At 39.7% G+C, this 22,036-nt stretch overlaps 1 protein-coding gene and 1 long non-coding RNA gene across 2 annotated transcripts in view; both read left to right on the top strand.

The window, feature by feature from the left end:
* fbp1b (fructose-1,6-bisphosphatase 1b) overlaps positions 1-22,036 on the top strand; it is a 291,591-nt gene that overhangs the window by 17,104 nt on the left and 252,451 nt on the right. The window lies entirely within an intron of this gene.
* On the top strand, positions 6,510-7,513 carry LOC107390322 (uncharacterized). The gene is made up of 3 exons (XR_011520941.1): positions 6,510-7,039; positions 7,135-7,366; positions 7,435-7,513. It is a non-coding gene; the product is annotated as an uncharacterized lncRNA (long non-coding RNA).

Below are 22,036 nucleotides of genomic sequence, written 5' to 3'. Positions count from 1 at the left end.
CCTCCTCACTCAAAGACCCCCAGTAGCACCTCTACTACACGGGACCACACACACGCAGACACCTGCACCAGCACAAACACACACTTGAACCCAGGACTCGATTCAAACGAGACACAAAAACCCTGGTGTTTAAAAAAAGAAATGTTAGGAGATTTTTACTAATTTTCTGCCTCATATAACCTGAGATTGGAGCTCTAAATAGACTAGTAATCTAAAAATAATCCTTTAAAATAAGCATGTGCAGGTTGTATATTTAAGTGTGAACTTCTTTTCCTCTAGCTTACATCATTCTGAGTAATCTGGGCCTCTGCTTTTAGACTAATTTCTCTGTGTGAAATCAAAATGATGTATTGTCCTAATTAGATGAAAAAATATGAGTAATCCTCCCATCATGCACCACTTCTAAGTAGGTTTGTTTTTCCAACTGAAGGTGCTACTCTGTTTTAATTTACTTTGATCCTGCACGTTTTGGAGCCTTTGGTAATCAGAGGCAGAAAGCCATTACATTGTTATCACAGCAGACCAAAGCTCGACACGAGAAGTTAACTCGTCTGAAACGGAGCGGCCTTCGCTTGCTCAGCGGCTTGGCCCACACGTCCTGCTGCTCCGGAGGACCATACATCACAGGGTGATCACTCTGTTACAGCCCTGCCTCTCTGAAACCTGGAATGAGATCAGCAAAGGTGTCCCGAATGGCTGCAGGGGGCCCCGGGGAAGAGAATGCACCGCCAGGGAGCTCACCTGATGACCCGAGTCTTGAAAATCAAAAGAGAATGAGTGATGGGTGTGATTTAAGGCCCACTCTGCCTACCTCTGCTGTAATCACCGCAGCGTTTAGAAAGAAACGTGCCCAGGGATTTCTGAGAAACAGCTTTCATTAGAAGCAGCTCTGAATGAATGGAAAAGTCACTCAGCTTTGTTTGTTTTCTCCTTTCTGTCAGTCCACTTTTCTCCTCCTGCACCTTTTTGCACGAGTGTCAGCTGCTTCACCTTGACCTTCTTGATTTACCCAGTGGATGTAAGGAGAGAAAATCGTCTGTGTGAAGTGTTGCCATGGTTTCAGCTGAGTTTAGACCCTTTGACTGGCTAGATGTGTGCAGCAGGGACTTTGGGGATTTTTTACACCCCTCCTCTCTTCCATGGCTCCTCGCCTCGTTTGGGCCACATCAGGTCTGCCGGCCTTCTCACACGATCCCAGCACTGTTGCGTGCACAAGCTGCGTTGAGAGCACAGCACTTTCACCGTACGCATGAGTAGGCCTGGGAGGTTCCGGGTGATGAAGGGAGGGGAGGAGTGCAGATAGAGAGGGGGGGTGAGGATGTAGACTGATGGTGGAAGATGAGGCAAGGAACAAAGGTCATGAAAGTAGGTGAGCGTTAGAAAAACAAACGAATGAAAATTTGAGGTTAAGATGAGTGATGGAGACGATGGATGAGACTGGAGAGGGGAATCTCTCCCATGATTTAGTTTCCACAAAGACAGTCGACACCTCTCTCTCTCTCTCTCTCTCTCTCTCTCTCTCTCTCTCCCTCTCTCTCCCTCTCTCTCCCTCTCTCTCTCTCTCTCTCTCTCTCTCTCTCTCTCTCTCTCTCTCTCTCTCTCTCTCTCTCTCTCTCTCTCTCTCTCTCTCTCTCTCTCTCTCACACACACACACACACAGACACAACACTGGATATGTGCACGCTTCAGTGATCGGCTTCTCACACGAATACACTCAGCCTCTGACACAAAAAGCACTCAGACACCAATGTTATTATTTTGGAAATAACACCAGAGTCAGTCTTATTGGAACAGATGCTGATTGGCTGCTTTCAAAAGCATAATTGGACCCATCATGTTTTTATTTGATCAAATGAAAACTATCTGATTAAGCTTTCTTTAAAAATGTCAGTAAAGTACGTATTTGAGTCTTGGAGTTACTTTCAATGGTGCTGATTGGTGATTTAAGGTGGTTGGTGATCTTTACGACTTCCATAACAAATGAAGACGTTTCTGAACTGAGCCTTGACTCTGGAGCAAGTTCTAGGTATCAGTTTTAAGAACACACCAATTTAAATGTGTGGTTCACTCATTTCATCAACATATTTGCAGTGTAATGCCTTGCAAGTCGTACTCGGGGTGGAAAAAAGCTCAGATGCTCCTGCTTCAAGAACTAGCGGAATGCCACATCAGAGGAGAGCTTAACCCGGCAGGATTTGAAGTCTTACTTCCTGATATTTGTACATCTCAGCTCTGATTGGACAACAGCAACGCGACTCACTGACTCTGTTTACTTTGCAACATTGACGTTTTACCTCCACAAATAACACAAGCCTGAAGGAGTTCTGCTGTGTGGTGGATCTGCTAATGCTAACTGTTAGCTTCTATCAGCCAAAATATTCTCTTCATTTTACTGGATGCTAAACTAACAGCCTTCCTTCTCCATTGTGAGTCAAGATGGTTGAGTTCACGAATGTTAAGGGACAGTGTGACATCACAGTGTGAGGATTTTCTAATCCTAGAGTTTCACTGTCTACTTTCTGTCTACCTAATGCAGGATATAGGTGTAGGAGACTATTTTCATGTTCAGCATGCAAGAAAAACACAGTGACCCATTATAATCATGCTTTTGTCCAGAATATTAAGGGACAGTGTGACATCACAGTGTGAGGATTTTCTAATCCTAGAGTTTCACTGTCTACTTTCTGTCTACCTAATGCAGGATATAAGTGTAGGAGACTATTTTCATGTTCAGCATGCAAGAAAAACACAGTGACCCATTATAATCATGCTTTTGTCCAGAATATTAAGGGACAGTGTGACATCACAGTGTGAGGATTTTCTAATCCTAGAGTTTCACTGTCTACTTTCTGTCTACCTAATGCAGGATATAGGTGTAGGAGACTATTTTCATGTTCAGCATGCAAGAAAAACGCAGTGACGCATTACAATCATGCTTTTGTCCAGAATGTTAAGGAACAGTGTGACATCACAGTGTGAGGATTTTCTAATCCTAGAGTTTCACTGTCTACTTTCTGTCTAATTAATGCAGGATATAGGTGTAGGAGACTATTTTCATGTTCAGCATGCAAGAAAACCGCAGTGACCCATTATAACCATGCTTTTGTCCTGTCTAGGGTTGATTACTGTAATGCTTCGTATGCCAGTCTGAGTCAGAATGCAGTATCACGTCTTCAGCTGGTTCAGAACTCAGCAGCCAGGTTCCTTATGGGCACAGTGGCAAGGACCATATTACGCCAGTGTTGGCGGCACTTCACTGGTTGCCAGTAAAGTTTAGAGTTCTTACTGTTGCTTTCAGGGCCGTACATGGAACTGCACCTGTTTACCTGTCAGCATTAATACAAAAATATGTCCCTTCACGCAAACTTCGCTCAGCTGAGCGTGGCAAGTTGGTGGTTCCTCCTGCTAGGTATCGATCACGAAGAGATCGTGCATTTGCTGTTTTGGCACCTATGCTCTGGAATGAACTACCTTTGACAGGTGCCAACATTGCAGGTTTTTAAGTCAAACGTGAAGATGCACTATTAAGCTCAAGCCTTTTCAGCATTGGGATCTGCAACATTGCACTAAAATTCTTTCTTTAGAGGTTTTTATTCCTCCTTCTGGGGTTTTTATTATTCTGTTTTACATTTGTATTGTCTTTTTTGTTGTTCTTATTGGATGCTGTTTTTTGTCAAATGTTTGTGTTTGTTCAGCACCTTGGGCTTCTGCTGAGGTAGTGGAAGGTGCTTTATAAATGAAATGAAATAATCAGAAACAATCATTACATTTTTTTTCTGTGTTCCACACCTTTAAATGCTTTCTGCATGTGGCTGATATGGTTGAGAAATACAATTTTCCAAAACTCTTCCACTGTTTTTGTCAGAGTTGTGAAAGAAAACTAAGTCCCACAATGGTTAAGTCATTTAGCAGCAAGTTACATGGTGCTTTCCTCCACATGTTCATCTTTTTTTCCTGGTAAGTGTTTTGTTTTTCCACCATTTGTACCACTTTCACCCTTTTAGAATAACATTATTATCACAGGCATGAACACCACCACAATTATTCACTGCCCGTTCTTTCTCAAGTTTGGAAATGGTCTAGAAAATTGGGCAGGCCTGCAGAGTGTTCGCCACTTAACTCGGCCATCCCAAGCTCCTAAGATGTGTGTTGAGATGTGGACACTCCACAGCGTGCGCGTTGTCAGAGTTCAGAGTGTAACATAAACCAATTTTCAAGAGTGTTTCTTCCTTAATCTCGTTATAACAATAACAATGTCAGAAAAATAAAAGTAAGAAGTGGGTCGAGTCCAGCTGGGATACACTTTTATATTTAATACAATTGACAAAAATCTTGCGTGGGGAGAATCACCGGAACCTAAACCTAATCTGTATGAAGTCTAGCAGTGTTGCAGTTTCGAGCAAAACAGATGGAAAATGCATCTCTTGGTGGGATTTTAAAGAAAATAAAGGATGTGTGGAATGGTTTGATTAAGGGCCACACTAGTCAGAGCCGAATCACCAGTTGACCCAACTTGTTTGGACTATTTTCACGTTCAGCCTCCATGTGAAACTCAGACTGATCATATTTGGAAAAAATAAAAAATAAAAACATGTAAAAAACAGTTTATCAGGGAACTTGCTCTTTAATTATCATTTTCTTACTATGAGAGTTGCGTGATGGCACAGTTGTTAGCACTGTTGCCTCGCAGCAAGAAGGTTGCAGGTCCGAAACTCAGCTGCGGTCTTCCTGCGTGGAGTTGCGTGTTCTCCCCCTGCTATATTCCTCTGATGGTAATCACTCCTAATGTTAACTTCAACTTGTATTGATGCGACGCTCACGAACTAATCAGATCTTTTGAATGGCTTTTCAAAGGGAACGAATCCTTGTAGAGAACCGTTCATCTTGTCTTCCTGTAACTCTGAATCTTTTGAACGGCTCTTTGAGGTAAAGGGCTCTCGAATGAACGGCTCCCTTCAAAGCGTCATCAAACCCATTACTAGTGACTTGGCTGCTGTTAGACATCTCTGACCTGCCGTATTTGCCAAAGTGATCAAAATTGCCACGCTGGCAATCTCCAACAAGTTGAGGAATGAGATCCACTCTGCAGCTGAATGGAACCAAACTGGTGACGAGCATTAAGAGGAGGAGCCAAGTTGTTATGGCTCCGTCTCTATCACCCACACTTTACTGAAGCCCTGACAGTGTTGTTAATTCAAATAAATAAATCAACTAAAACACAGCCTTCCTATTTAAAGCTTCTTTCCAGAGTGTTTCTCTTATCTGATGACACCATCTAGTGGCTGACAAGCATATCACACAAAAATTCTATTCCTCTGTTTGTTTAAGATGGCGACTTCACGTTTCTGTTCATAAATGTGCTTCTTAGTCGACAAACGGAGCTAAAACACGTGTTTTACGAGTAGTATTCTCATGTCTTGTTGTGTTTTCATATATTTATATTTTAGAGACTTACTTGTCCGTGAAAAGTTCATCAACTCTGCATCAACTGAGGTATTCCTTAAATTTGAAGCAAATAAGCGGTAGTCTAACGCTATTGGTTAGCTCTGGTCAGCGCTCAGTTCCCTATTGAATGGAGCTCTGCTGGGCAGGAGGCGTGCTTTGCAACAAAAAAAAAGACGTATTGCTTACATGATAAGATAATCACTTTTACGGATTTCTGAAAAATCCCACATCATTTCTGAAAGGGGAAAACTCCGGAATGCAGCTTTAATGAGCAAGGGTCTCATTGATCAAACATTGCGTAGAATCCTTACTAAAATTGTACTTAAGCTCAACAACAAAAAATGTACTTACGCCAAGTAGGTTTGTGATCTATCAAACATGGAGTACACACAGCTGCACGCAATCTCCGCTTCATAAATCAGAGACTAACGAGAAAGGTTCTCAGCTGCACTTCAGTCACATCCCGCCCTCACCACGCCCACTTACTGCCATAAATAGTCAATGCAAAGTACCTTGTGGATCTCATGCATGTACATAAGCCGGCTGTTGCAGCGCTCCGCCAATGACATGGCGACCGTAGATCAAGGCAGATCAAGGAAGCGCAATTTCACAGAAGCAGAAGTTGAGGTACCTGTGGGTGAAGTGGAGAAATGAAAGGAAGTGCTTTTGCAAAACAAATAAGAGAAAATCCATGGAGTGGCACAGCGTTGCTGAAGCCGTCAGTGTTGTGAATTCTTCAGAGAGATCTGTGGCGGATATGTAAAAAAAAAGGTCCAGTCAGGACTCAATCCCCAGACTTTCAGGTGAAAGTCACGCACGCTAACCAGTCACCCAAATGTAGATCTCCCCTATTCAAGTAGCCAGGGTGCATCATCAATCGGGTTACAGTGACAGGACACACTGTCACAGATGCATGACCTTCTGTCTCAATCTGTCTCCCTGCTGATATTCTGCACTCCGTATTCTGCACTTCAGGCTATGTGTGTGTGTGTGTGTGTGTGTGTGTGTGTGTGTGTGTGTGTGTGTGTGTGTGTGTGTGTGTGTGTGTGTGTGTGTGTGTGTGTGTGTGTGTGTGTGTGTGTGTGTGTGTGTGTGTGTGTGTGAGGGGTCTTGTTATGTGTGAAAACGAAGCGGTACAAGTGATAATGCTGCAGGATTTCATAACTTTATCCTTCTCAGCAGCAGCACTGCAGGTGCTCTCCATGTCCAACATGTGCGTAAGCCAGGTCCTTAGCCAACTTAAAGTTGCGCACATTTTTCCGCTAAGTTTTCTTTCATAAATCCCAAAGTTTGTGTGGAAAGTTGCTTACGCAGTTTTCCGACCCCGTTTTGTGAGTAAGCAAGCTTGATAAATGAGGCCCCTGGTTCTTTTACCTGTAATTTGTTTGTTTTTTTTGGACACTTTAATAACACCATGATTGTGTGCACACACATGTCATGGTCTGTGCTGAGCTAACACCTGTTTGTGTTGAGTTTCTCTGTGTGCAGGTGGGTGTGTCCGGAGAGCAGCTGTTGTTGATCTCCTCATCAGTGGTCAGGGGATTTGAGGAGTGTCGGGACAACACATCAGCGCTGGATGATTACTCAGTATTGGGTAGTATTCTCGCCAGAACCTTGCCTGTCTTGTGTATTTCCTGTTTACCTCGCTTTGATCAAGTTAATCTGCCCTGTTACCTCTGACCTCCTCAGGTACCTTCCATTCATCTGCCAACTTCCACCACCAAGCAAGAGACTCACCGGATCATCCTGCTCACCAGCCCGTCGCTCGCCCCTGACCGCCTGCTCTCCAACCCCCACCTGCCATCAGTACAACCTGGACTCCGGTGCTCAGCTCCCAGCCATTTCCTCTGCCTCTTGCCCGACCAACTCAGCCAGCCTGGACGTGCCCTCCTCTCAAACTCTCTCTAACTACCTGGAAACCGTAAGACGAAATCTCATTACCTTTATGCCCGTTGTCCTGCAACTACTCACTCTGGTTTTCTGCTGCAGAACTTCATCAGAACCTCCCGAATCCCATTCAACATCTGCATCACTCATCCACCTTAAATAAATAATTTTACTCACCTTCTGCCTGTGTGTGATTCTGCATGTCGTGGGTCAAAAGACTTCAACCCAACATGACAACACATGGTGCATGAAAGTAAAGTTGCAGCAAGGCAGCACGTGTACACATGGATTCACTTTTCAGCAACAGAAAAAGTAAAAAAACACTCTTGGTCTTCAATAGTCAAGATAAAAAGTTAAACTTTCAGAGTTTGAGTGCTGAAAAAACTATTTAACATTATATTGACTTAAGCTTTTATAAAGTAAACATCTGAAACACCTAAACATCTGAAACACCTAAAGAATTTGTTGCTTTTGCAGAGTTCATAGCGCTAAGATGCTACAGCCAAACTGGAAGCACTTTATTTCACTAATGATCCCTACACACACAACCATTGCTTTATTTATTCCCACATTCCGTTGAATCTCTTGTTTCATGTGTTTTATATTAATTTTGATGTGCAATAAAACACCCACAAAGGGAAAAGTCCCCACTCTTCTACGGTTGCTGATCTGTTTTGTAGAAAACACACAACCTCACATCACCGTCTCTGACCACTGAGGCTTTTAACAATGTTGGACTGGAGAAACAATTCAGCTGTGGCTGTGTGATGAAAGTTCATGCATTTTGGTGTAAAAACAAAACGACGTGATCAGTAGGTTATGTTACCCTCTCTGCCCTCTCAGTCTATATTTCACATCTTGGTGTATTTCCATAAAACTGCCCTCCCTCAAAAACAAAAAAAAAGTCTAAGATGCAATAAACACTATAGTAGTTTGTCACTCAGAGTAGCTTGTTTGACTTTTGTGTAAACACACACACACACACACACACACACGTCTTTTTTATTTTACATATTCAAAGGTTTTGCTTATATCTCAGTCTTTAATTGTTTGGAGGAGGAAGTTCTTGTTTGTCATGAAGCAGAGGAGAGAAAGCAGAAACGAGTTGCCCCACACAGCTAGCAGCTCTCGCTGACACAAACTGGCTCTGTTTCATGATCCCCTGCCTTTACTCTGCTCACAGTGTGGAGTTTATTCAGTGTTCATAAAGTATGATTGACTTAAATGAACTGAATTAAACATCCTAGAAAGAAAAAAACACATTAGTGCTCAAACTTCTTTTAAGTGTTACGTGTACCACATTTTAAAATTGTCACCTTATTATACGCTGCAAGATAAACACTGATGAGGGTAAATGGAAATAATTCAAATTTTATGAAATACACGTAACATAATAGACGCACTTGCATCTATTTTTAGACTTATCTTTATGTGACTGCTCTTTTTTAACTTCAAGTTAATCTGAATGTGTCATGTGACATGATTAGGTATTTTTAAGATGATTATGAGAATTAGAGGTGGTTAAACTTTGCACAATAAATCATTAAGGCCATGAGCATTGGTCCATATTTTCATTCTGTTTAACAATGATGTGATTGTGTTTTACTGCCCAAAATAAATCTATTCATAAACCATTTCATGTCACATATAAGTGATTAGTGGTTGTTTTAGGTGAGCTGGAAGTAGCAAACCAGTGTTATACAAATGAGTTCATTGGTGTTATTGAGTAAAGTGAGTGAGTTCAGGGATATATATATATATATATATATATATATATATATATATATATATATATATATATATATATATATATATATATATATATATATATACACATATATATATATATATATACATATATATATATATCTACACTCAACAAAAATATTAACGCAACACCTTTGTTTCTGCTCCTATTTTTCATGAGATGGACTTAAAGATCTAAAATTCATTCCAGATACACAATATTACCATTTCTCTCAAACATTGTTCACAAATCAGCCTAAATGTGCGATAGTGAGCACTTCTGATTTGCTGAGATAATCCATCCCACCTCACAGGTGTGAGCATGTTTGGGATGTGCTTGACCGGCGTATACGACAGCGTGTACCAGTTCCCACTAATATCCAACAACTTCACACAGCCATTGAAGAGGAGTGGACCAACATTCAACAGGCCACAACTGACAATCTGATAAACTCTATGTGAAGAAGATGTGTTGCACTGCATGAGGCAAATGGTTGTCCCCAGACCCCCAATAAAGCAAAAAAAAACAGCACATTCCAGGGTGGCCTTTTATTGTGGTCTGTATAAGGTACACCCGTGCACTACTCATGATGTCAGATCAGCATCTTGATGTGGCACACCTGTGAGGTGGGATGGATTATCTCAGCAAAGCACAGCTGCTCACTGTCACACATTTAGACTGATTTGTGAACAATGTTTGAGAGAAATGGTAATATTATGTATCTGGAAGGAATTTTAGATCTTTAAGTCCATCTCATGGCCTGTATTTGATATAGCGCCTTCTAGAGTCCTGGAACCCCCCAAGGCGCTTTACAACACAATCAGTCATTCACCCATTCACACACATTCACACACTGGTGGGGATGAGCTACGACGTAGCCACAGCTGCCCTGGGGCGCACTGACAGAGGCGAGGCTGCCGAGCACAGGCGCCACCAGTCCCTCCGACCACCACCAGCAGGCAAGGTGGGTTAAGTGTCTTGCCCAAGGACACAACGACAGCAACAGACTGAGCGGGGCTCGAACCTGCAACCTTCCGATTACGGGGCGAGCACTTAACTCCTGTGCCACCGTTGCCCCAATGAAAAATGGGAGCAGAAACAAAGATGTTGCGTTTATATTTTTGTTGAGTGTATACAGTATATATATATATATATATATATATATATATATGTATATGTATATATATATATATATATATATACATATATATATATATATATATATATATACATATATATATATATGTATATGTATATATATATGTATATATATATATATATATATATATATATATATATATATATATATATATATATATATATATACATATATATATATATATATATATATATATATATATATATATATATATATATATATATATATATATATATATATATATATATATATATATGTATATATTAGACAGATAGACAAAATGGTGATGGCGAACCAACCGGACATTGTGGTGCTAGACAAACAACAGAGGACAGCCGTTGTGGTTAATGTGACAACACCAAGTGATGGTAGCATAAGGAAAAAGGAACATGAGAAACTAGAGAAGTACCAGGGCCTCAAAGAAAAACTTGAGAAAGCCTGGAGAGTGAAGACATCGGTGGTGCCCCATGGTCCTTGGGGCACTCGGGGCAGTAACCCCCAAACTGGAGGAGTGGCTAAAGCAGATCCCAGGAAAAGCAGGACTTTATTCCTTTTAATATGCAAAACCTCAAACACATACTTGCTTCTATGACTTGATGGGACTTGACATTCCACTATCGTTTCCAGCTTCCAGTCCACATGGCATGTACTTCCTTCCCATTTTAGGAACTTACCTCTGGCCGGTGTGTGCAGTGCAAACAGACGGCGGTCCCCTCAGTGTGAGGAAAACCCACCAACGCTCTCTGGCTCTCACACACTCTCAAACTCACTTTGTTCCTGTTAGATCCCAGTTCATTCATCAGCCTCATTATACCAAGGTTTTCAGGTTTTCCCTTTTGATGTGTTATTGTGTTCCTCCAGCCTTTTAGGTGGTTTTTCTCCTATTCTGAGCAACACTTCATGAACACCCACTACCAACAATACGCGTGCACTCACCTCCTGTCTCTGCCTCTCTTTCAGCCTCACACTTCACCTTCAGAATCCATCCTTTGGTACGAATGATGCCGGGTTATTCATCTAATTTTCAGAGACTTTTCTGCACTAGCAGGTTCTTTTGGAGTTGAATGGATCCAGATTTCTAGAGGTGAATCATGTGTGGTTGTGCGTGAGAAGAGCCAGGCTTTTCTTAATTTGTTTCCAGGTTTGTTTGTCTTATTGGCCTGTGTGTGTGAGGGAACACCGGAATTTGAACAGGATGATGTTTAAATCTCCTGGTCGGTAGCAGATGCTAAACATAAATCTTAGAAATTAATGGAGTTACACTGATTTGCATTTGTTTGCTTCTTCATGTGTTCTGAGACATACCCTTAATGACGCTCCCCACTATTTGGGATGCAGGTTGTAAACTCAAATATAAAAATAATCAAAGTTTAATTTGTCACATTTAGCTCCCAACAATGCAGCGTTACACTGACGCGATGGGATGTCCGCAGCCAGGGCACCAAACAAGCTCACTGTACCTCACCCTAACCTTATCCTCTTGTTATTTAACCTTCCCCTCACCCCTGACCTTAACCATCTTGCTAGCGAACACGTTAGTGATGTGTCGGTCACTCTAAAAGCCGGCTCTATGAAGCGAACGGCGGGAGCCGCCTCGTCATTGGTCGGGTTTGGACCGAGGCAACGTAAGGGGGAGGTTTCAACTACCAAGGTGGAGGTTAAAAGTAGAGGGTATTTGTAACCTCCCCCTCGCCAGATGGTATGTTCTAACGTTCCCCTTGGGCGGAAAATACGAAAATTCACAGTCAGAATGCAGTGAGAGTAACGTTTTAGGTAGCAAGAGGGTTAAGGTTAGGATGAGGGTGAGGGGAAGGTTATAAATAGTAAAACTTAAGGTTTAGGTGCGGTTAAATGAGCTGGTTCGGTGCCGCATCGGCGGACATCCCATCGCGTCAGTTTCACGCTACGTTGGGATCTGCAGTCAGAAAAGGGAAAAGCCCCTTTTCGCACATAAGTAACGAAAAAGGGCACTTTTGGCGTCTGGGGTTTGACGTGGAGGGTGGCTGACCAAGCGTTTGTTTTTGATGCGCTGGGAGTGAATGTGTTAGCTCCTCATTATAAAATGTAATGTAAAAAAGATTAAAGTTATCTTTCTGTTACATATTTGTAGGTTTTATTGTGATATTTTGTCTAAATATCATAACATAATTTAAATAATAATATTTAAAACCATCTAACAAAGTTAGATGTATAGCATCAATTATGTGTGAGGTTTGATTCAAATGTTTCAGTCAACTCAAAGGTTTTAAGTAAATATTTACTCAAAATTAAAATAGCCCAGAATAAAAGAGGATGAAAAAAAAGCAATATAACCTGTCAGAATAATTTAGAAAAAATATTTTTAAAAAATCCGCAATATTCCTCTCTGGGTCCAAAAGAGCCATCTTATTATTTACATATTTAGGTTTAACTTTAAATATACAGATTAGAGTTTCAAAGTTTTACATATTAAATGTTTCTAGATTTTAAATGTTTAGATTTTATTTTAAATATTTTGTTTAGATCCCAAATATTTAGATGTGACTGCTAATTTATTGTTTGTTTAACTTTAGATTAACGTTTCAATATATAAATGTTTTTAAATGGTTGTAAAAATTATATTTCACTTTACACACTTTGATTAGACTCCAATTATTTTAATTGAACTTTACATACTTAGATATAATTCTTAATATTCAAGTGTGACTTAACAACTTTTGATACATTTCGATTTTTAGTTTTATCTTCAAGTTTTTCCAGACAATCGGATGCATTTAGATTTTACGTATTTTCATTAGATTTCAAACATTTCCTTAAACTTTATACAATTTTTAAGTTAAACTGTAAATGTTTAAAATATTTTTACTTTAAATTTATAGAAATTTGCATTATTTGAAAACCTTTTCATTTAGATGCTAACATTTTTGTTGAAACTTTATATATTTACTATGGATTTTCTCTATTTACAGTTCAAATCTTAATTTAATGCTAAATACTGTGAAGTTTTTCGTACTTCACAACCTGCACCCCATATTTCAGCTTCTGTGCTGTTCAGCTGGTTTAAATGGAGCCAAAATGGTTCCTGAGGTTGCAGCTCAGCCAAATCCCTCTTTTGCGTTCCTCCTGATTCCACATGCAAGATGCATATGCAGATTCGCATGAGCCCTTGTAGGAAATAAAGGCACTTGTGGTGAGGGGGTCTGAAATGTCTCCTGAAGTGGCAGAGCCTGCGGCCTCATTAACATGCCATAGGTGTTAATTGGCAGCTGGCAGCAGTCAAAGTAGCAGGTGATCGCCAGTGCTCGTTGAACTTGGTTGCACTGAATGGCAGGAAGAGTCGCAGCAGGTTTATATGTCAGCTATTTGCAAATCAATGCCTGCGCCTGGAAGTTAATTTAGATGTTGAGAAGTCTGACATCATGGTCCACCTCATTCAGAAGGGGTTAAAGCACCGATTTGCTCCCTTTTTGTTTGAGAATTCAATTAACAATTTAATCTGAGCGTTGTGTTGCTTTTCTAGAATCAGTGTTGTGTCATTAATCCTTAAGGTTTGGTTAAAATTGAAAATCTGAAGCATTCAGCGCGTGGATTAACTTGTTTTCATCTAAAAGGGTCAAAAAGCCCCTCTGGCAGCAGGTATGTGGGGACAGGATTAGGCATATTACAGATAACTGGTGCCAAATGGAAGTAATGTCCACAATAAGATCGGGGGGAAAGGGGGCAACACTTTATAATATTTTCAGTTTGTTTTGTTGTAATAAACCCCGTTTCTTCTAAAGTGTTTTAAAGCCTCTCCCAGACACCTGATTTAAGAAGGGACCTTTCTTTTTTTTTATTGAACCAGGTTTTTGTCGGCTGGGAGCAGAAGAACCAGTTCGGCCCTGAGGGGAGCAGCCTGGCCCACATTCAGACCGCTGCAAGAGTCCCACCAGTCAGCAGGAGAGAAGACCAAACAAGGACTGCAACAAAACATTGCGTGCAGATGGCCCTAGAGCCAATTAAACAGACCAAACATTTATTTATTCTCAATTACGGCTCACTTTTATAACATGAAACAATACAGTTTTAGTGAAAGTCAGTTGGTAGTTGGTTTGATTGTTCTTGAAAGTTTGTTTTTAACAGAAATTTGAACGTATTCCTGTCTTTGTTAGAGCGAGACGAGAGAGGAATTTGAAGCTTTAATGTGTGCGTCTCCATCTCGAACGCGAGTGCGCGCGCGCGCACACACACACACACACACACACACACACACAGACACCTTCCACAAATAATTCGAGCAAGAGATTTAGAAGAACTGAGACAGAATTGGGTACAAAAAATGTATAATGATAATCATCATCATCATCATAATTGTTCATGCAAGATCGAAAATAATAAATAAATAAATAAATAAATAAATAAATAAATAAATAAATATCTTGGAAACCACCACCAAGATGTTTGATTCGGTTTTAACTCTGATCAGTAAAACAAATCCGTGAGGAGGATTGTTTGTCACTGCGGCAAGAAGGGGACCAAAACGCACGTGAACGCATTACAGACACACGGGCGCGCGCGTCTTTCATCCAAACATCCAGTGCAGCCTGACGCAGACCCACAATGAGTTCCCTGCACCCAAGAAAACAAAAGACAAGGAAAAACCAAAAACTCAGTTTGACTGAGACAAAAACCAAACGCTCGTTTTTAAGCTGATGTCATCAAATTTGACTGGCGTCATATTTCATTTTAATTTCATTTGAAGTAAATGAAGCTTAAGAAGGGAAAAAGAGACACATTTCGTTTAATAAACAGCAACTTTTGACCCAGTCCCTGTTTTTTTCATAGTGGGAGATAGCCTGACTCCCCAGGAGTCACCACGCAGCGCTGCTCAGCGCCTCTCCACCAAAAGAAAGGCAGCTGTGAGTTATTAATAATTCATGTAAAGCAGTCTGCAGCTTCCGTGGGTGTTTCCCTGAAACCTCTCAGCGGTGAAGAAATATTCGTCACCTTTAAAAACAAAATCACCCAAACGATTTTCTTTCAATACAAGTCACGAAATGTTTCTAAACATTACACAATATTTCAAAATAATGTGTCTAATAATAATTAAAGTACATAAAAACATAAAAACGGGGTTTTGTTCATAAAGGCATTGATTTCAAACAAGAAATGTTCTTTATCGCAACTAAAAATGCAGTTAAATGTAAAATAAATCAAACGGATTAAAAAATACAGTAAAATCTGAAAAATGATTGAAAAATTGGCATTACTTTTATCCAAAAACGTATTTAGTTGTCAGCTTTTGTTAAATGAAATAATTAAAAATATATACGAAAACTATTTTTAAACATGTCCTAATTAAAGTTAATGATCTTATGACACGTTGAATGGGCATGTTTATTCTTAAGGACTATTTAGGGATAAGCATGTCGTCATATCCTTTAAGGATCCGTTTTGTTTTCCCCTCACATCGACGTTTTAAACCCTGAGGGGAACTTGGGTTTTAAAAAAAATGTAACTTTACTAAATAAAGGCAGCGTTCTTATTTCAGGACCAGTTCCAGGACAACACGTTTGTTTGGCACCACTCCTCTAAGAGCTGTTAAACTCCTAATCAGCTGGAATAAGAGCGGATCGCTCCATGTGGAGGAATGGACCAACATCTGGGGGGGAGAAACGATTTTAAATGATTGATCAGTCGGAAAACACAGAGATTATGTTTACTAACTTAAGTTTTGATTAGAAAACATTCGTTTACATTCATATAAGTTATAATATGAGGTTTATTTCTGAATTTACGCACGGAGACGCAGTAAACAGTTTTTGCATCTGAGCTCTGTCACCATGGTGTTTGTTGACGCACAGCGGTGTCTGCTCTTCCGTAATTTGTCAAACCCTTCTTTCTAATTTCTCAACACATAAAACAACAGCTGCCACCGTTTCTTCGTGCTTAAAAACAGTTATTTCCAGAGAGGTGGAGGTTAAAATAACTCGTAAAGTGGAGCTTACGCACGCAGAAATCCAGAGAGTTTGGTTCCTGAGTGCTGGTGTTGTGTTGGAGACTGACACAAAGCTGGAGGGAAAGTTGCTTTCCCCTGTCTTTTTTTTTATTCCCGCTCACAGATCTGCTCCAGTTTAGAAAAAAAGAGAAGAAAAGAAACGTTTCCAAGATTGTTATCGGTGAAATGATCCGGTCTGCAGTCCCGGTGACCCCAGGCTAGCTGATAGGTTTGCGCAGCCAGCAGAGATAAGGTGCGTTTGGGAAACGTTTGTTTCTGTGTTTAGTCAGATTTAATGGCAACATAAACTTATCATCAGAGCCATAATGAATGGTCATTAGGACTACAAAACGTTCCAAATGGTGCGCGTTCAGGGGAATATTTTACTGTCATATCAAAATTACACGTCGTGTAAACCAATTTTCCCCACACAGGAATAAACACGGACTCCAGTGAACCACAGAGATCAAACTCAGGGAATATCACTAAGTGTTTCCCAAACTGCAGCCGACTTCTGGAGCAATTAGGAGCGTTTTACTCTGAATGCTAAAAGGAAATAGCTTTCTTTGCTGGTAAATGTCACCAGGAGCCGCTCGGGGCGTTAAGAGAGGCTAAAACCTTCTCAGATGCAAAAAAGGTGGTTTTAGTTTAAAGTTTAACTGCTTTTTCTTATATTTGTCGATTTTATAATCCCTCCGACTTCAAGATGATCGGAGCAAGATTAAGAGACTAAACCAAACTTTCATCTGAATAACAAACTGGTTTGTTATAAATGTAATATATTATTATTATTATTATTATTATTATTATTATTATTATTATTATTATGCGATGACTACAAATGTCATGTTAATTATAATTTTGGCCTGTTTTAAATGTGGTTTAATCTTGATATAACAAAAGCTGAGAACTCAAAAAGAGAATTTTTATTACATACAAACAGCAGAAATTAATGTATTTATTATCCCAAAATAACATTTATTTTGTGTTTATGAGGATATATATATATATATATATATATATATATATATATATATATATATATATATATATATATATATATGGCTAAATATGATTACTTTCATGTTATTAATTATGACTTTTAGTTATTTTTAATAGGTAAAATAACCTTTAGTGTCCTGACATATAGGAAATAAATTGCAAATAATTCATAAGTAGTCAGGTTAATATTGGTTTCACTTGTTGACACTGAGTGTGAGGGAGGTGTTTGGATTTTAAACAAAGTTCTATAATATTATAACCAAAAATAATTAAAATAAGTAAATAAACAACTGCACTCTTTATTTTGAGATGGTATTCATATTTTTGGTTGTTGCTGTCGTATACGTGTTTGATAATAATCATTAATCATCTTTCTCCCAGATGTTAGATAATTGTTTCAACATGAAATACTTTGTTTTTTAAAAACATTTAAAAAATTAGAAGAACTGAAGAAAAATAAGAATAAAACTGTGGTAAATATTTATTTTTAAAGCTGTGTAAGTCCATTTATAAATAAATGAACTAAATGTGGACCTGCCTGCTGCATCAGTTGATCTGGAACATTTTAACGTAGAGAATCGCCTTATCAGCGTTTATAAATCACCAAACTGTCACCCGTGTGGTTTTCTCTCAGTAGAAGATCAGACCCTTCTTGAGTCTGTGTGACAAGCTGCCACTGCTGTCTGCAGGAATTCCCTCAGGTCAGATGGAAAGCTGTGTTTGGAGGACCTTCTTAGCAGCCTTTGCTACGGTGACCTTTGACCCCAGCCAGCCCTCTTTAGTGAAAGAGTATAATCCACCTAACATGAATTTAAACAAACAGTCTAATCCAAAACACTCACGGCTGCTGCACTTTGAGTCGTCAAAAATCTAACTTTTGATGAAGTTTACATAAAAACATCATCAGAGAGAAGCTGGTGGGTTCTCAGCTCAGTGGCCATCTGGGTCGGTCCTGTTTGTGTCTGTACAGCTGTGGCTGTGGCCTTCACACCTCTGGCCTCCTCTGCCTCCCTGCAGCCACCCCACCCCCCACCCCCTCTCCCCAAAGAAGTGCATCAATATTTTGCCCGACCTTTGACTCTCCGTGCACAATTAAACAATGGGACTGTGGGTACACAAAAGCGGCCTGGCTTTACTACAGAGGCCAGACTAATGAGAGGATGTCGTCTTTAGTTTATGGTTCAGTCCGAAAAGCAGCGGAGCGGAAAAACAACCTGACGTTCCGTTAAGCCGCCGCACGCAAACTCTCCATCTTCAAGGGGCATCTGAAGTCAGCTGGAGCCTTCCTGTGTCCGTTAACACTTTCAGATAACTTTCTCAAAGTGTGTGTGTGTGTGTGTGTGTGTGTGTGTGTGTGTGTGTGTGTGTGTGTGTGTGTGTGTGTGTGTGTGTGTGTGTGTTATTGATGCACTTCTCCCTCCGGCTTGCTGGTGTTGCTTTCTCAGGCTCTCAGCTGGAGTGGCTGACTGCTGAGCCTTTTTTATCCCAAAAGATAAGTTTGATTGTGGCTCTTCTTCAGCAAAGTATGCAAGGATAATAGAAATATTAATCAAATATGTTTATGTGAAATGTGTAATTACCAGTGTTTTTTCATAATAAACAATAAAGGCAGCTGCTGTCTTTTAAGTAATAAATCACGACAGATTAGGCTATCATCTCTGCACATACTTATTGTCTTCTTTCTCATTTTTTCTTAAACTATACCTGTTTATATTTACCTCTTTGCTTCCACAGACTGAAGCTAAAATCTATACTGCACATTTATGCTGCCTCATCATTTCTCACGTGTACGTTTGAACCTTAAAGCATCGACCTGTCAGAAAAAACTGTGTGCTTGTGCAACCTGAATAAAAATGTGTGTTAGAAAAATTGGGGGGGGGGGGGGGGATTTTGTACATTAAATCATTCATATATTTATTTCTTGTGAAGCTTAAAAAATACTTTTATTAATGAAAACTTCAAATTTATTTTTACACTGCTTTGTTCTAGCGAAACAGATAAAATGATGTTACTGAAACTCTTCTGAAAATGTATAACTGCAAATCAGAGCATGCCAGGGGCGTGTCCAGGGAGTGGCCTGGGGTAGCACATGCCACCCTTAGAATCTGATTGGCCACCCCAGGTGCCACCCTACTAAGTTCCAGTTTTAAATGACTTTACATTGTCGACAAAAGGCTTGAGTTGTAAACTCCAAAAATAGTGTGGTAGCATGAACCTTTAACATTGTCTTCTAGCCCAGGCCTACAGAACATTTCTGTAGTATTAATATTATTTATTATTTTTTCATATTCACATAAATTGTATTGAGTCCCACTCAACTCCAGTTGGTGGCAATAATGCAACAAGAAGTGACTTGCTAACCACCACAAAACTAGAAGATGAATAGAAAAAAATGGTGATTGTGCAATGTGAAACTCCAAAATTCACTAGAAAGTAAATAAATAAGTGAATTGTGTAAATAAATAAATAAGCATAACCATTGGTGCCACCCATGCATAAACAAGTGCCCCACATGGGTCACCCCATTTTAAAAGTCCTGGGCACGGCTCTGGAGCGTGCTGCAACAGGAAGGAAGCAGAGCAAACACATCAGCGAAGTTTTTGGTTTTAAGTGAAACAAAATCACTGAAATTAGAACACAACCTGCCACATGATGCTTATTACTCAGAATATTTAACCAGTTTATTTCACTGGAACTTGTGTGTCCCTACTCCGTCTTTTCTCCTCACACAACCATCAACTCAAAGAATAGTTTAATGATTTGTGTAATTATACAAGCTGAGATTGCAGGTGAATTAAGTTTGTCCTTTGACAATTAATAAAATCACAAACTTCCTGTTGCTCTGTCAAAAGTCAGAGGTCAAAATGTTAATAATAGACAGAAAATCAGAGTTTTGACCATGAAGCCTTTAAAGCTTTTTGTGAAAAAAAAATACTAGTATATTCATAATGCTTTATACAGATTAAAGAAAAAAAACCATCAACATTAAACAATATATTTTAAATTCATAAATAAAAACATTTATTACAGTAAAGAAATAAAGTAGAAGATGAATGAATAAACAAACACATGGGAAATAAAACATACAATTTTAAATGAGTTACAATAATTGTGCAAATAAAGATGAATAAATCCAACAAATGCATACAGAATTATCAGTATCTCCATAAAAGTAAAAGAAATGAAACAAAATGTTTACATTAATAGATGCGTGTTGAGACCCGGAAAGTGCATTAAATCCATCTAATTTTAAATAAGTTGACTAAATTTGTACGTGACAATTTTACGCAGGAGGACACATCCATGGTGACAGGTTTTAATGATCATTTATTGCAAAATGATGTAAGATCAAATTCACCAGAGCTGTGAAAGGTAAGCAACAGAAGTCAGGAAACAGATCCTTGTGGGACTCCACAGACTGATTAACCAGTAGAAGAGGAAGAATCTTAAGGCTTTCTGCTGAAATCAATTCAGAGTCACTAAAGTCAACATCGATCCAGTTGCAGGGGCTCAACAAACAAAGCAGCTAATAATTATGATCATTCTCAGCTTTATTTTTAAAGCAAACACAGATTGTGGCTGCTCTCTGTTTCCAAGTCTGAAATTTAACAGGCGCTACTTTGCACCTAAATGATTTATTAGTGTATCAGTTGTATGTTTACCCAACATAATGCCTCTGAATCCATCACTGCCATGCTGTTGTCACCATGGAAACCTGCAGTGCTGCTCCTTATATTCCTGAATGCCAAGCCCCTCCCCCATTCTGAAACCACACTTCAGCCCTGCGGTGCACATGCGTGCTTCATCTCCTGCGTGCGTCCGTTCAGTCTTTCGAGGAACCTCCTCCCTCAGAGTCAGACTCAATATCTTTCGCTCTAATAATCTCCTACAAATGCTTCGTGTGGTTTCAGTGTCCCCGGATGATCTCCACACGAGATGGGTCCCACTGGACTCGCCGAGTGACTGCACGAACAAAAAAAAACATATGGTGTGCGTCCCTAAACCTCCACACTGCTCGTCTGGTGCAGATAGATGCACTTCATGTTAAAGATCCAGAAGTGTTCCTTTCATGGGTTTTAGATCGCGGGGGCCCATCTGAAGAAAGTGTGATGATGCAGTGTTTGAAATGTGATTCGATTAAACAAATTTTCATCTTTCCAAAACCTCAAGGAGCTTCACCCCCAAGCTCAGATGACAACAAAGACAATCGTATTCCTAGATGAGATCAACATAACTAATAACTGGTTTAAAGAATACGTTTAAACGTTAAAATGTGCCTGCTCGGGACACCTTCTGAGCATGTTCAGAGCACTGATGGTGCATTATTTGTTGATGTTGGCGGTTGGCCCAAGTAGAAAGCTCATTACCGCTGAATCAATGACAGAAGACTGAGGCCCAGACTTCAACCCCCACATCACAACTCTGATCCTCCTCTGTGCCAAAATGTTCACGGATCAGGCGGCTCGCTGTCCTGAATGTGACTTCTAGGACAAAAACAACATAAGAACCAATCAACTCTTCACTCATTTTAAAATGGACTTTTGTGCATGTTTATTTAACAGATGAAGTCAAGATTTTGCTAGAAGAAAAACCGAAGCACATTGTCATACTCTTATAAAAGAGAAGAAATAAATCCAGTAGGTAAATGGAGTCACTGCAACAAAGCGATCAGATCAAAATAAATTTAGTTGAAACTGTAAATGCAACTCTATTCAGAATTATACCGCTAATAATGTTGCTAAGCTGCAGCTGTAAACTTAATTGATTGCACACCACCGGCCTAAAAATCAGAAACTCTCCCGCTTGTGAAACTTAAGACATTTTCCAAATTAGATCAATA

The sequence above is a fragment of the Nothobranchius furzeri genome, chromosome 6 (genome assembly GCF_043380555.1).
Source record: "Nothobranchius furzeri strain GRZ-AD chromosome 6, NfurGRZ-RIMD1, whole genome shotgun sequence".
NCBI classification, from domain to species: domain Eukaryota; kingdom Metazoa; phylum Chordata; class Actinopteri; order Cyprinodontiformes; family Nothobranchiidae; genus Nothobranchius; species Nothobranchius furzeri.
Note: the sequence above shows the minus strand (reverse complement) of the source record. Positions and strands in the feature narration are given on the sequence as shown.